Source organism: Argopecten irradians, chromosome 5, assembly GCF_041381155.1.
Source record: "Argopecten irradians isolate NY chromosome 5, Ai_NY, whole genome shotgun sequence".
Taxonomy (NCBI): domain Eukaryota; kingdom Metazoa; phylum Mollusca; class Bivalvia; order Pectinida; family Pectinidae; genus Argopecten; species Argopecten irradians.
Genome location: NC_091138.1, coordinates 18,291,183 through 18,304,209, shown reverse-complemented (window position 1 = coordinate 18,304,209; position 13,027 = coordinate 18,291,183). Strand labels below are relative to the sequence as shown.

Sequence of the window (13,027 nt, the reverse complement as noted above, 5' to 3'; positions counted from 1 at the left end):
TTGTGTTGTGTTTTATTTTCAAAACCGTTATTCAGTATTTAAATTGTTGGATTTGTCTTTCCTAATCTAGTTATAAAAGATCAGTTTCACTTGCCATGGTCACCACTCGAAATATGGATAAATTATGAAAATGTGGAAATTTGTTCTTGTTATAGAAACAATGGAGCGCATCCTTAACTAACTTTATTTCTCCTAAAGATGTATTGGAAATGCATACATATTCTCATTAAATATTATATTATAAAATTAAATTATTAAAGTATATTCAAGGAAGCACTCTATAGGTTCATAAACAAAATAATTGGCATAAAGTGCCAAAATTGTCCAAATTGTAACGTATTTTAGATGGTAACCATGGTAACTTCAGCTGCAAAATTACATTACAAACATTATAGTTGATAAATGTTTAAATTACAACAAACTAATCACGAAAAATACTTTTGAAAATTTCATGGATTTGGAAACCAAAAAAGGCCCAACCATACGTAGTCATTTCAAATTATGTCAAATGTTCTCTTATTCACCCACCCTTAAGCGCCATGGCCATACCGTAGAGATCATCGAGACATATTTAGATCTTTGATAATGTCAGATTGCAATTAGTAAACCAGTCGTGCGGTTATATTCATGCTGAGCGTTCAGCGAAATTAAAAAAACTACCACTTTTATATAATAAAATGTGTCTCGGCCAAGGGAACGAACTCGAGTCAGGTGGAATTCCTATTAATTAAAAGAAATTCTTATCAAAAGTCGCATATTGGTCTAAATTGATCTTGAAAACGAGTATGAAAGTGGTATTTATTGTATGTAAACCTATATTCGGTATAATTCGGCTTCCGTACATTTTTTGTCTGTGGGAGTAAAGATTACAATTAAAGACGAAAACTGTTCCGACAGTTGTCAGAGCGGACAACGGAGGAATGAGATAGAAGTTTAAGGTACGTATATATGACGGATATTAAAGGCAATGACCTCGGCACTGAGGAAACTATACTTAAAAATGAATCACTTTATACTGACGTCATTCTATGTATCTAATCATGAACTAAGTCATCGGGAAACTATCATAGTCTATGCAGTGGTTTAACAAAACGGATGGAAACCGTTATTTTTATACTCTTCACGTCTATCTCATTATTTATGATTACCTTTAGCTAATTTTTTTAGATTTTCAATAACCCTGTATGACAAACGCCTGTTCAACACTTAAAGTTATAACATTCATATTCTATTATCATCACTGGAAAATGACGTGGTATACGAATCAGTGAACTGACTCTCGTTTTACACTTTCTAGTGCCCAGAATCGGCTGTTGCACTGAAGTTATAAAGTCGAGCTGGGAAACTCAAACGCATACAACGTATATATGATTGCACATTAAGACCCCTTTGCGAATGTATACGTTTTATGCGTTATATTGACGACAACAAGATATCCCAGAGGGATCTTGGCGCCCACCAAAGAATGATCTATATCTGACAAAGGAAAGATGGATCACAAATAGCGGTAACAAACTTCAACTATCAAAATCCAAGATGACTCCTTGGCGGCCATCTTGTTGATCAATCGGTCCCAAATCACAATATGCATATGCACAACTAGGGCCCTAGGGGAACCTACATGTGAAATTTGAGAAAGATCCATTCAATACTTTCTGAGAAATAGCGATAACAAACTTTGAATATAAAAATCCAGGATGGCTGCTTGGCAGCAATTTTGTTGACCGATCGGTCCCAAATCACAATATGCACAACTAGGGCCCTAGGGGAACCTACATATGAATTTTGAGACAGATTCCTTCAGTACTTTCTGAAAAATAGCGATAACAAACTTTGAATAACAAAATCCAAGATGGCTGCCTGGCGGCCATCTTGTTAACCGAACGGTCCCAAAATGCAATATGCACAACTAGGTCCCTAGGGGAACCTACATATGAAATTTGAGACAGATCCCTTCAGTACTATCTGAGAAATAGTCATAACAAACTTTAACTATCGAAATCAAAGATGGCGGCCTCGCGGCCATCTTGTTCATCGATTGGTCCAAAAATGCAATATGCACAACAAGGGCCCTAGGGGAACCTACATATTAAATTTGAGAAAGATCCCTTCAGCACTTTTTGAGAAATGGGGATATCAAAACTTAACTATCAAAATCAAAGATGGCCGCTTGGCGGCCATCTTGTTTTTCCTATCAGCCTCCAAATCTGTATGGCACAACTAGGGACCAAGGGTAACCTCCACGTGAAGTTTGAACAAAATTCCTTCAGTAGTTCTCAAGAAATATCGATAACAAACTTCAACTGCCAAAATCAAAAATGGCTGCCTGGCGGCCATCTTGTTTTTCCGATCAGCCGCAAAATCTGTATGGCACAACTAGGGACCAAGGGTACCCTCCATGTGAAGTTTGAACAAAGTCCCTTCAGTAGTTCTCAAGAAATATCGATAACAAACTTCAACTGCCAAAATCAAAGATGGCTGCCTGGCGGCCATCTTGTTTTTCCGATCAGCCTCAAAATCTGTATGGCACAAATATGGACCAAGGGGTCCCTCCATGTGAAGTTTGAACAAAATCCCTGAAGCAGTTTTTAAGAAATAGTGATAACAAGCATTGTTTACGGACGGACGACGGACCACGGACGCAGGGCGATTTGAATAGCCCACCATCATCATCTGATGATGGTGGGCTAAAAATGTATATTGCGGTATTATAGGTGTTTGCAGTATTACTTTGATGTATTCGTGTTGTCCTTGTGATCTTCACTTGAGCTGTTTACTTTGTTCCTTTATTATTTTGTTTGGTTTATCGTGTTTACGTCCTGTTAACACTCATGATCCTTTAAGAACTTCCTTCCCTGTATGTAGTATCTTGCGTGTTTGACGAGCGAGGTGCATGTTTTGGAAGACTGTGGTATTATTCGTGTAGTGTCCTCTTGTATAGAGCAACTCGTGCTCTTTATAGTTCTATATAACTGAAGCATGCCGCCAAAGACACCAAGCAACACGTAAAGAAAAAGAAATTATGTTAGAAATAAAAAAAAAATTTAGACGAAGGTGTCTAGGTACATATGTCCTTATAAAGAAACAGATAGAATAGGACATTGCTTTATTTGGTCGATTGAGTCATACTTTACATTTGTATAAACAACTTTTAGATAAGGGATATATCTGATATATCTGATGTCCTTATATGGCGGCGGAGAACTGTATCACTAAAATTACACCTTATTCACGTGATAAAACTACTTGAGGCGTCAGGTCGAGATAACCCTTGACTTCAAAATGGAATGACAACCACCACTTGCTTTTGTACGTTAGTTTACTATATTGGGTTCAGGTGGTCGTCTCTTTCATATATTTTAAACATGATAATTTTCCATAGCATAACTATAATGTTAACACTAGCTAGATTGTTTTAATATCTTATTTATAGTTAAATTTTGTATAACATTTTTTAGGAATTTCAGTGCAATCAAACCTCCAGTGTATGTCTTGGTGTAATATGGAGTGTCTTCATGTATAGACGTTTATTACATGTAGCCATTTTGATCACTCTTTCATTATTTTTAGGGTGTGACTTACCCAGATTTAAAAAGAATTATATATTAATAAAGCGGATTTAAAAAGAATTATATATCAATAAAGCGGAAAATAATTACATCCTATTGTTTGTTATCTGTTTTTATCGTTTCCGCCTTTGTGCTTCTGTCCTGATCGAATTATAATTTTGACTGATTTACATGCTATTCGAGACGAGTTTTACTTCAAATAGATGGTACTTTCACAGTTCACAGGTTTCATGTCAAAATGCCATGGTTTTGGCCATGGACCATCACTGGTTTCATAAAAATAATAGAATACGTTGATATACAAAATCAAGATCAAATAAAGTAGAAGTAGGTAATAAATACATATCTTTCCTTTGACAATTTTGGATTGTTGCTTTTCCCTGCTCGACTGTCGTATTTTCTTGTGTGTAAGTATATTGTGATGAAGCAAACCCAATACTGTTCCGAATGTTGGCTAAGTTGACAACGTAGGAATGGGATAAAGCCCTACGTAAACAAGAGGGCACGTGTTTATCATATGACTACGTAAACAAGAGGGCACGTGTTTATCATATGACTGGAGGCAATGACCTCGACATAATATAACTTTTGTGAAAGGATATGATTTAAGTTTATTATTAATTAATCGCGAAACCTTTAAAAATAAGTTTTTAGGCTAATAATTCGAATAATTAGTGTTTATTTTGACTACCGTAATAGCAAATACGTTTTGTATGGTCGAAGGGAATGAATCATTGTTGAAAATATGACAAGTAATGCGTACAAAGAATTTGTAATCGTCTTACTTTTATTCATTAATTGGGTGTGCGTCGGCGAGTGGGATTTTGGTTATGCCCCCTTGTCAGGACACAACAGTCTATAAAATGTTTTTCCTTGAATACCGTTAAACAGTAATGTAGAAAAATGACTGTAGAAAAATGACTGGTTTGTCCATTTGACCTGGTGGTGTGTGTTGTTCGGTGTATTTAATAGTCTGCTTCAGTAGATGGACAATGGCTCCCGATCACACAATAATCATACGGTCTTCAGATTGTTTGTTTCATAAATTAACATCCTATTAACAGCCAGGGTCAAGTAAGGATGGTATCCCATGTATGCGGTGAGTTGCGTGTATATTGTGCAATGTGGCTGCGGTATATTAATGTTGTGTCTTCTTGTATAGTGGAACTATTGCCCTTTTTATAGTGCTATATCACTGAAGAATGCCGTCGAAGATACCAAGCAACACACCCCACCATGTCACATTATACAGAACACACTAGTAAACTAGATATACATTGTATGTCTGTTAGACATAAAGTGCTCGCTTACTACTTCCTAACCTTAATTTCCATCATCCTCGGCAACAGGTGTCCCCGTGTATGTAGCACTTCCGCTCATTATCCTTTGGACTATTGCAAGGAGATGGTTTACGCCCTTGGTGTATTGTAATAAATACTTTCAATAAATACATTAAATGTGAAATTACTTTGGACTTTATTAAGCGTGTTCATTGTTAAATATAAGGATGTTTATTATTATATTGTTATTGTTACAATAGACTTGATTCGATATTCAGAATAATCGTCCATTAGAACACTGTCCAGTCTCTGTGCACGTGGTGACTTACCTGTGCCATGCTTGAACGCCTTTCTGGGGTATTTTTTTGTTTCTCTTACGTAAGGATGTGTGATTTTACGCTCGCAATAAAAAACATCACCTGCAAAATAGAAGGCTATGTTTGAAACACTTTTTGGGTATTTAAGTCAATAAATCTATTTAACTATTATCAGCTAGTCACCCATGCTTATTTGTTTGTTTTCCTAATTAAATAAAGAGTCTCCATGTGGAAGCTAATGAGCCATCTCTAGACGATCGACGAAATAAATTATCCTTACAGTATGCAGCTCAACTGAAATCCAACCCCCAAAATCCCGCATTTAACCTTGTATTCAATCCACAACATCAAGAAATATTTACACAAAATCAAAAGCTCACACCAACATTTGGCATCAGAATTTCAAAATTGTTGCTGGAACTAAATGTAAATTTCGACACCATTGACGAGTACACCGTATCGGATGTACCACCATGGCTCATTCAAACACCTGATATCAATTTATCTCTACATTAGAGGGCAAAATCCAGTGCATTACCCGAAGAACACAAATCCTCCTTTCGGAGTGCATTAGGGCTTTCCCTGACCATGTTCAGATCTACACTGACGGATCAAAAGATGGTGATAATGTTGCGGCAGCATGCTGTACATCTAATCACTGCTCCTATATCCGACTCCCGGATGTTGCCTCCATTTTCTCTGCGGAAGCATGTGCTATCGGTCTGGCGCCTGACCATATCGAAGAACACCGCATTGAAAAGGCAATTAGAAACACATTAATCCAAAATCTTTTGATCCGAACATTTCGATTGTCTTCTAAAACTCAAATTACTTATCTCTGGATTCCCAGCCATGTGGGTATAAAGGGAAATGAAAAGGCCGATAAAGCAGCTAAGACTGCTCTTCGCCTAGCACAAACACATTTGAAACTACCATACACCGACATCAAACCTTACATTCAGTCAGCCATTAAACACCATTGGCAACAAAGGTGGTCTACCGAAACAAACAATAAACTGTTTAAAATACAACCTACACTTAATCCTAACCTGTCCAGTCGGAGAGACCGCAGAGAGGAAGTTGTTCTCTCTCGGCTCCGAATTGGACACACATATTTTACACACTCCTATCTATTGAGAGGGGAGGATCCTCCTACATGCCATGCATGTGATTCTCCTCTCACAGTGGAGCATGTTTTATTGCATTGTATTGATTTTAAACACATACGAGATAAGTACTATGATGTCTCCGACATGTACACTTTGTTTCATGCCGTGAGACATAATCGTATTTTCAATTATCTCAAAGAGATAGGTATTTTAAACAAAATATGAACGTTTTCTCATCATATCATCGTATCAACTCAACATTTCATCGTTTCATCAACATTGTGCATGAGTTTTCTCATGTGTTTTAGCCAAAACTATTTTATCCCATGCAAACCTTTTTTTTTTTATCAAATAAACGTTTACAATCTGTGTTTTAGTCCTTACTTGCCTTTTCTTACCCTGATCTTTTATCCTGATATTAATGCATGACTTGTAGTTTGGCCCTAAATGACCTTAGTTGTCGATGGGCCGTAAAACTCAAACAAACAAACAAAAAAACCTAAAAATAACGTCATATTAACAACTAGGATCATGTTAAGATGGCCTTCCACGTATACGGTGTTTAGCGTATGTATATAAACGTATGTGGCGCGTAATTTGGGAGACTGCGGTACTTTCATTTTGTATCTTCAAGTTATTCAGGAACTGATGCTCTTTTTACCTCTTTTTCTTTTTCCTAACATCTCCCTTTGACACCACCTCACTTTTGGCCTTCTGTTGAGTGCTCGCCCTATAGGACCGAGACCCACCATATAAAAGTGGTGGTTTATGCTCATGCTTACCACTCAACATTAAGGGAGTGGGTGGGACGACTGGTTCGCCCGTTGTCAGTATAATGTGACCGTGTGTGTGTGTAGCTTGGTGTCTTTACATGGCCGTCCTTACATGACCCTGGCTTTAGGAGGTTAAATTTAATCAAACAAACAAACTGATCGTCCTATTATGGGTATTGTGCAGCGTCAAGAATGATCTTTCTACAAGGTTTATAGAAATATAGTTAATGATATTGGTTTGGTGTAGTTTACTATATAAATGTCCTTTTAACAGCCAGAGTCATGTATGGACGGCCTCCCACCTTGATCCAGATTAATCTTCATCTAATAAGAGAGTAGCCATCAATTTATTTGCTTGTTTGTTTGATTATTTAACGTCCTATTAACAGCTATGGTCATGTAAGGACGGCCTCCCATATATGCGGTGTGTTGTGCGAGGTGCATGCCTTGGGAGACTGCGGCATGAATTTATCCAGATTTCGTAGGCAATACAGATACAATTTTGGGAAACCAGCGGACAGAGGATGAAGGTAATAAACCTACAACAAATACAAAATTTTGCGACAAAAAAGGAAGACATCTTCTGAAACGAAAGAAGGTAAAAAAGTTGTTCCCCGGTGGAGATTACTCATTCCCTTTAGCGATCAACAAGAGAAGTTTTATGAACAAAAGCTTGTCCTCAACTTATCCTTGACCAGAGAAACAGCAGAAAACATCGTTTCTCTCGAAAATGAAACTCGCTCTTTCACTGAGGAATGTGCTTATAGAGAAATGCTACAAATAACGAAGATTTAATAAAAAGCCTTCAGGTAGCCAAACAACAGGGCTTAATATGGAAAAAGTAAAAGACATCGCCAAAAAATTAGTCTCTTCAGGATGGATAGACTCCGAAGAGGCAGATATCTTTTAGAATGAAGTAGCTGAGGGCAAACCTTAAGCTTTATATAGAAATGAAGTTTTGGACATAATGAATCAAACCCCGAGACAGACCTTGGCGACTTGAAACCAAATCATATCCCAATGGATCTATCCTAGATACTGACTACCTTTTCCTTTACACAGTTGAAGGCACTTAACTGGCTTAAGGATCACTTGCCAAACCAGTAAGTACTGGCCTGTACTGTTTGGCCTGCTGGTACTGGCAAATCATACCTTTTGGATGCAGTTGTTGAAATGACCAAACATCAACATGTCATAACTAAAAAAGTTTGCTGCAACTGGCGTGGCAGCGTTTCTCATTAATGAAGAAACTGTTTTATTTTCTCCAAAATAGATATTAGCTGTCATTCATACCTTGAAAAAGGAACTGCAGTGTACTACATTGGTCAATACCAACCTCATCATCATTGATGAATTTTCCCTCCTGGAGCAGAAGATCTTCCATGCCATAAACAACATTTGATTGAATATAGCAAAAAATAAGTTTGTCATTTGGAGGAAAACATTCTTATTAGTGATCCAGCACAGCTTCCCGCTATTGGCAAAGATATCCTTTCCTCTCCATTCCTCTGGAAACAATTTTAAATCATGATACTAATTTTCTCTATTTTCCGTATGACATTTAATGTTCTAAGAGAGAACAAAATATGGACCATCATCCATGCCTTAAATGTGACTAGTGAACTAAACAACTACAAATTGTAAGACTCCAGAAAACTTTATTCCGAGATCATAATCACAGTACTTCCTTGAAGATGTATACTTTAAGGTCACGTCACCCCAGTATAGATTGGTATGGTCTTGCCTTCATTGTTTGATTAATTAACGTCCTATTAACAGCTATGGTCATGTAAGGACGGCCTCCCTTGTATGCGGTGTGTATGTTGTGTGGGTAGGGCGTTAGAATTGTACCTGCTGCCCCTATTCTATTGCATGATCGTAAAAGGCGACTAATTTTAAGATCTTATCTTTTCTCTTCTTCCTTACTGACTTTGTTTGCTAATGCCTCCCTTGGCTACGCCTCAATTTTGGCCTTGAGTCGAGCATTCACCCCTGTGAGGAAGGCTCTGGGTTGTTTCCTGTCTGAGACACACCAAGGTCTATCATAGCGGTAGTTTCTGCTCCTGCAATGCGCTCAGCAAACAGGGAGTGGGACGACTAGTTCGCCCGTTGTCAGTATAATGTGACCGGGTGGGGTGTGTTGCTTGGTGTCTTTGTCGGCATGCTTCAGTGATATAGCACTATAATTTGTTTGTTTGATTAATTAACGTCCTATCAACAGCTATGGTCATGTAAGTACGGCCTTCCATGTATGCGGTGTGTTGCGTGATATAGTGCGAGGTGCGTGTTTTGGGAGACTGCGGTATATTCATGTTCTTGTATAGTGTAACTGTTGCCCTTTTTATAGTGCTATATCACTGAAGCATGCCGCCGAAGACACCAAGTCACATTATACTATAAACGGGCGAACCAGTCGTCCCGCTCCCTGTTTGCTGAGCGCTAAGCAGGAGCAGAAACTACCACTATTATAGACTATGGTGTTTCTCGGTCAAGGGACAGAACCCAGAACGTTCAACTCAAGGTCAAAAGTGAGGCGGTACTAACAGAGGCATTAGGAAAGATAGTCAGTAAGGAAGAGAAAAGATAAGATCCTAAATTTAGTCGCCTTTTAAGATCATGCAATAGGGACAGTAGGTACAATTCTAACGTCTACCTTCAGGGCCACGGTTCCCGAAAAGTTCCGCTATTGACTGCTGGTCGGTGGTTTCTCTCCGAGTACTCTGGGTTTCCACCACCAACAAACCTTACACGTTCTTGCATACACCTGGCTGTTAATAGGATGTTTGTTTATTAGTTTGATTATTTTAACGTCCTATTAATAGCCAAAGTCATGTAAGGACCGCCTCCCATGTTTGCAGTGTGTAGCGTGTGTGAAGTGCAAGGTGTGTGTTTTGGAAGACTGCGGTATGTTTGTTTATTAACAACAAGGGTCATGTAAGGACAGCCCCCCATGTATGCGGTGTGTTGCGTGTATGAAGTGCGGGTGTGTATCGAGATTTCAGGGTATATTAACAATAGCAGACAGTCTTGTTTAAATCCAGGTGTATATTATTGTCATTTAGGGTTCAGGGAATGCATGCATTGACAAGTTGATTCTTTATTTGTCATTTGCGGGTTTTAGTTATTGAATGTGATGTTCATATTGATTCCTTAATGAAATATAAAGATGGTTGCTAGGTAATCAAAGAGTTGCTAGGATTTTTCTTGTAAATAGTACGTTTTGAAATGATGATCACAACAAAGATACTTGATAAATATGTATAAGATACTTAACTGCATTGTAAAATATTACTCATGATTTAAACTGTGAAATTTGCGAAAATCGCATACCAACACTTCCTGGTTACTTAGGGCCGTTGCTAGGCAAAAACCCGTGAAACATGTTAAGACATACTTTTTGTAAATATTAATATTATGTCAATAATTTATACAAAAATAACTATTTTGGAGGTAGAGCAGAAAATTACTAATAGTGCATTTAGTCAGAATTTTGCCCGTTGGAAATATCGTGCGCGTACCCGATTTCTCAGAAAACTAAATGTAGAAAATCATGAAAGCAGTTTAAAGACAGGAAATGCCAATTCATGTTTTCATTATCTACTGCCATGCGGTCTTTGAGTACGATTGCGTATCCAAAACAGAGAAAAATTCTGAAATAATTACGTAACATTTCTTTGTTCAAGTCCAGACCAACAACACGATCAATATTTTGTACACCATGCTCGGACAGAGATTGCCAACTACCTTAAAAAAATAGAGGCCCAGAGGGCCTGTATCGCTCACCTGGTTTGTAATGCCAAGTAATGTTCTAAATACAGGTTCATTGTTTCTTTTCTGAAGGAATTCGAATATTTACCTCTAATTCACCTACTGGGCCCTACCCATCCTGCCCCCGGGGGGTCAGAGCCAACATTTATAGAAGTTCTGTTCCCCTTCCCCCATGGATGTTTGTGGCCAAATTTGGTCACAATCCATGCAGAACTCTAGGACAAGTAGCGATTTATAGGATTTACCTCTATTTCCCCTATTGGGCCCCGCCCCTCCTGCCCCCAGGGGGTCAGAGCCAAACTTTATACAAGTTCTGTTCCCCTTCCCCCAAGGATGTTTGTGGCCAAATTTGGTTACAATCCATGCAGAACTCTAGGACAAGTAGCGATTTATAGGATTTACCTCTATTTCCCCTATTGGGCCCCGCCCCTCCTGCCCCCGGGGGGTCAGAGCCAAAATTTATACAAGTTCTGTTCCCCTTCCCCCAAGGATGTTTGTGGCCAAATTTGGTTACAATCCATGCAGAACTCTAGGACAAGTAGCGATTTATAGGATTTACCTCTATTTCCCCTATTGGGCCCCGCCCCTCCTGCCCCCGGGGGGTCAGAGCCAAACTTTATACAAGTTCTGTTCCCCTTCCCCCAAGGATGTTTGTGGCCAAATTTGGTTACAATCCATGCAGAACTCTAGGACAAGTAGCGATTTATAGGATTTACCTCTATTTCCCCTATTGGGCCCCGCCCCTCCTGCCCCCGGGGGGGTCAGAGCCAAAATTTATACAAGTTCTGTTCCCCTTCCCCCAAGGATGTTTGTGGCCAAATTTGGTTACAATCCATGCAGAACTCTAGGACAAGTAGCGATTTATAGGATTTACCTCTATTTCCCCTATTGGGCCCCACCCCTCCTGCCCCCGGGGGTCAGAGCCAACATTTATAGAAGTTCTGTTCCCCTTCCCCCAAGGATGTTTGTGGCCAAATTTGGTCACAATCCATGCAGAACTCTAGGACAAGTAGCGATTTATAGGATTTACCTCTATTTCCCCTATTGGGCCCCCGCCCCTCATGCCCCCGGGGGTCAGAGCCAAACTTTATACAAGTTCTGTTCCCCTACCCCCAAGGATGTTTGTGGCCAAATTTGGTTACAATCCATGCAGAACTCTAGGACAAGTAGCGATTTATAGGATTTACCTCTATTTCCCCTATTGGGCCCCGCCCCTCATGCCCCCGGGGGTCAGAGCCTAACTTTATACAAGTTCTGTTCCCCTACCCCCAAGGATGTTTGTGGCCAAATTTGGTTACAATCCATGCAGAACTCTATGACTAGTAGCGATTTAAAGGAAATGTTGACGGACGGACGACGGACGACGGACGGACGCCGCGCCATGACATAAGCTCACCGGCCCTTCGGGCCAGGTACCTTAAAAAAATAGCTTGCCATGTGGTCACTATTCATGAATTCCCGGACGGATATGCTTCTAAATATAGAAGCCGACATTGCTTTGGGGACCTCAGCAACAGCTGCACGAATTATGGATACACACTCTTCAGGAGGAATTTGAAACTTTCCATGGAAAAGGTAAGTTCTATTGATAAGAAAAAGACAGAACACTTGAAAGTGTGTTTTTGATATTTTTTATAACATGTCTATATATTTACATTTATGTGTAAATGCATCATGATTTCTTGGTTTGATTAAATTAACGTGCTATTTACAGGCAGGGTCATCCAAGGACGACATCCCATATATGCGGTGTGTTGCTTGTATGTTCGTGTTGTATAGTGGAACTGTTGCCTTTTTCTTAAATTTAGTACTATATCACTGAAACATGCCGCGGAAGACACAAAGTACCCACTCGGTCAGATTGTACTGACAACGGGCGAAAAGTCTACCTCACAAGGGATGGCCCTGCAGGTAGGGCGTTAGAATTGTACCTGCTGCCCCTATTGCATGATCGTAAAAGGCGACTAAATTTAGGATCTTATCTTTTCTCTTCTTCCTAACTGACTGGATCTCCTAATGCCTCCCTTGGCACCGCCTCATTTTTGGCCTTGAGTTGAGCGTTCGCCCCTGTGAGGAAGGTTCTGTGCCCTGGCCGAGACTCACCAAAGTCTCTACCAGAATTCCACGGAAGTGGAGTGTCGCCTGCACAGCATCACAAAAAATAGTTATTTACAGTTGAAAATATTGTTAATAATTTAGGTGAAGTAATCA

At 39.3% G+C, this 13,027-nt stretch overlaps 1 pseudogene; it reads left to right on the top strand.

Annotated features, from left to right (window-relative positions):
- The first annotated feature begins 10,573 nt into the window (after positions 1-10,573).
- On the top strand, positions 10,574-12,707 carry LOC138324299 (uncharacterized; annotated as a pseudogene).
- The last annotated feature ends 320 nt before the right edge of the window (positions 12,708-13,027 follow it).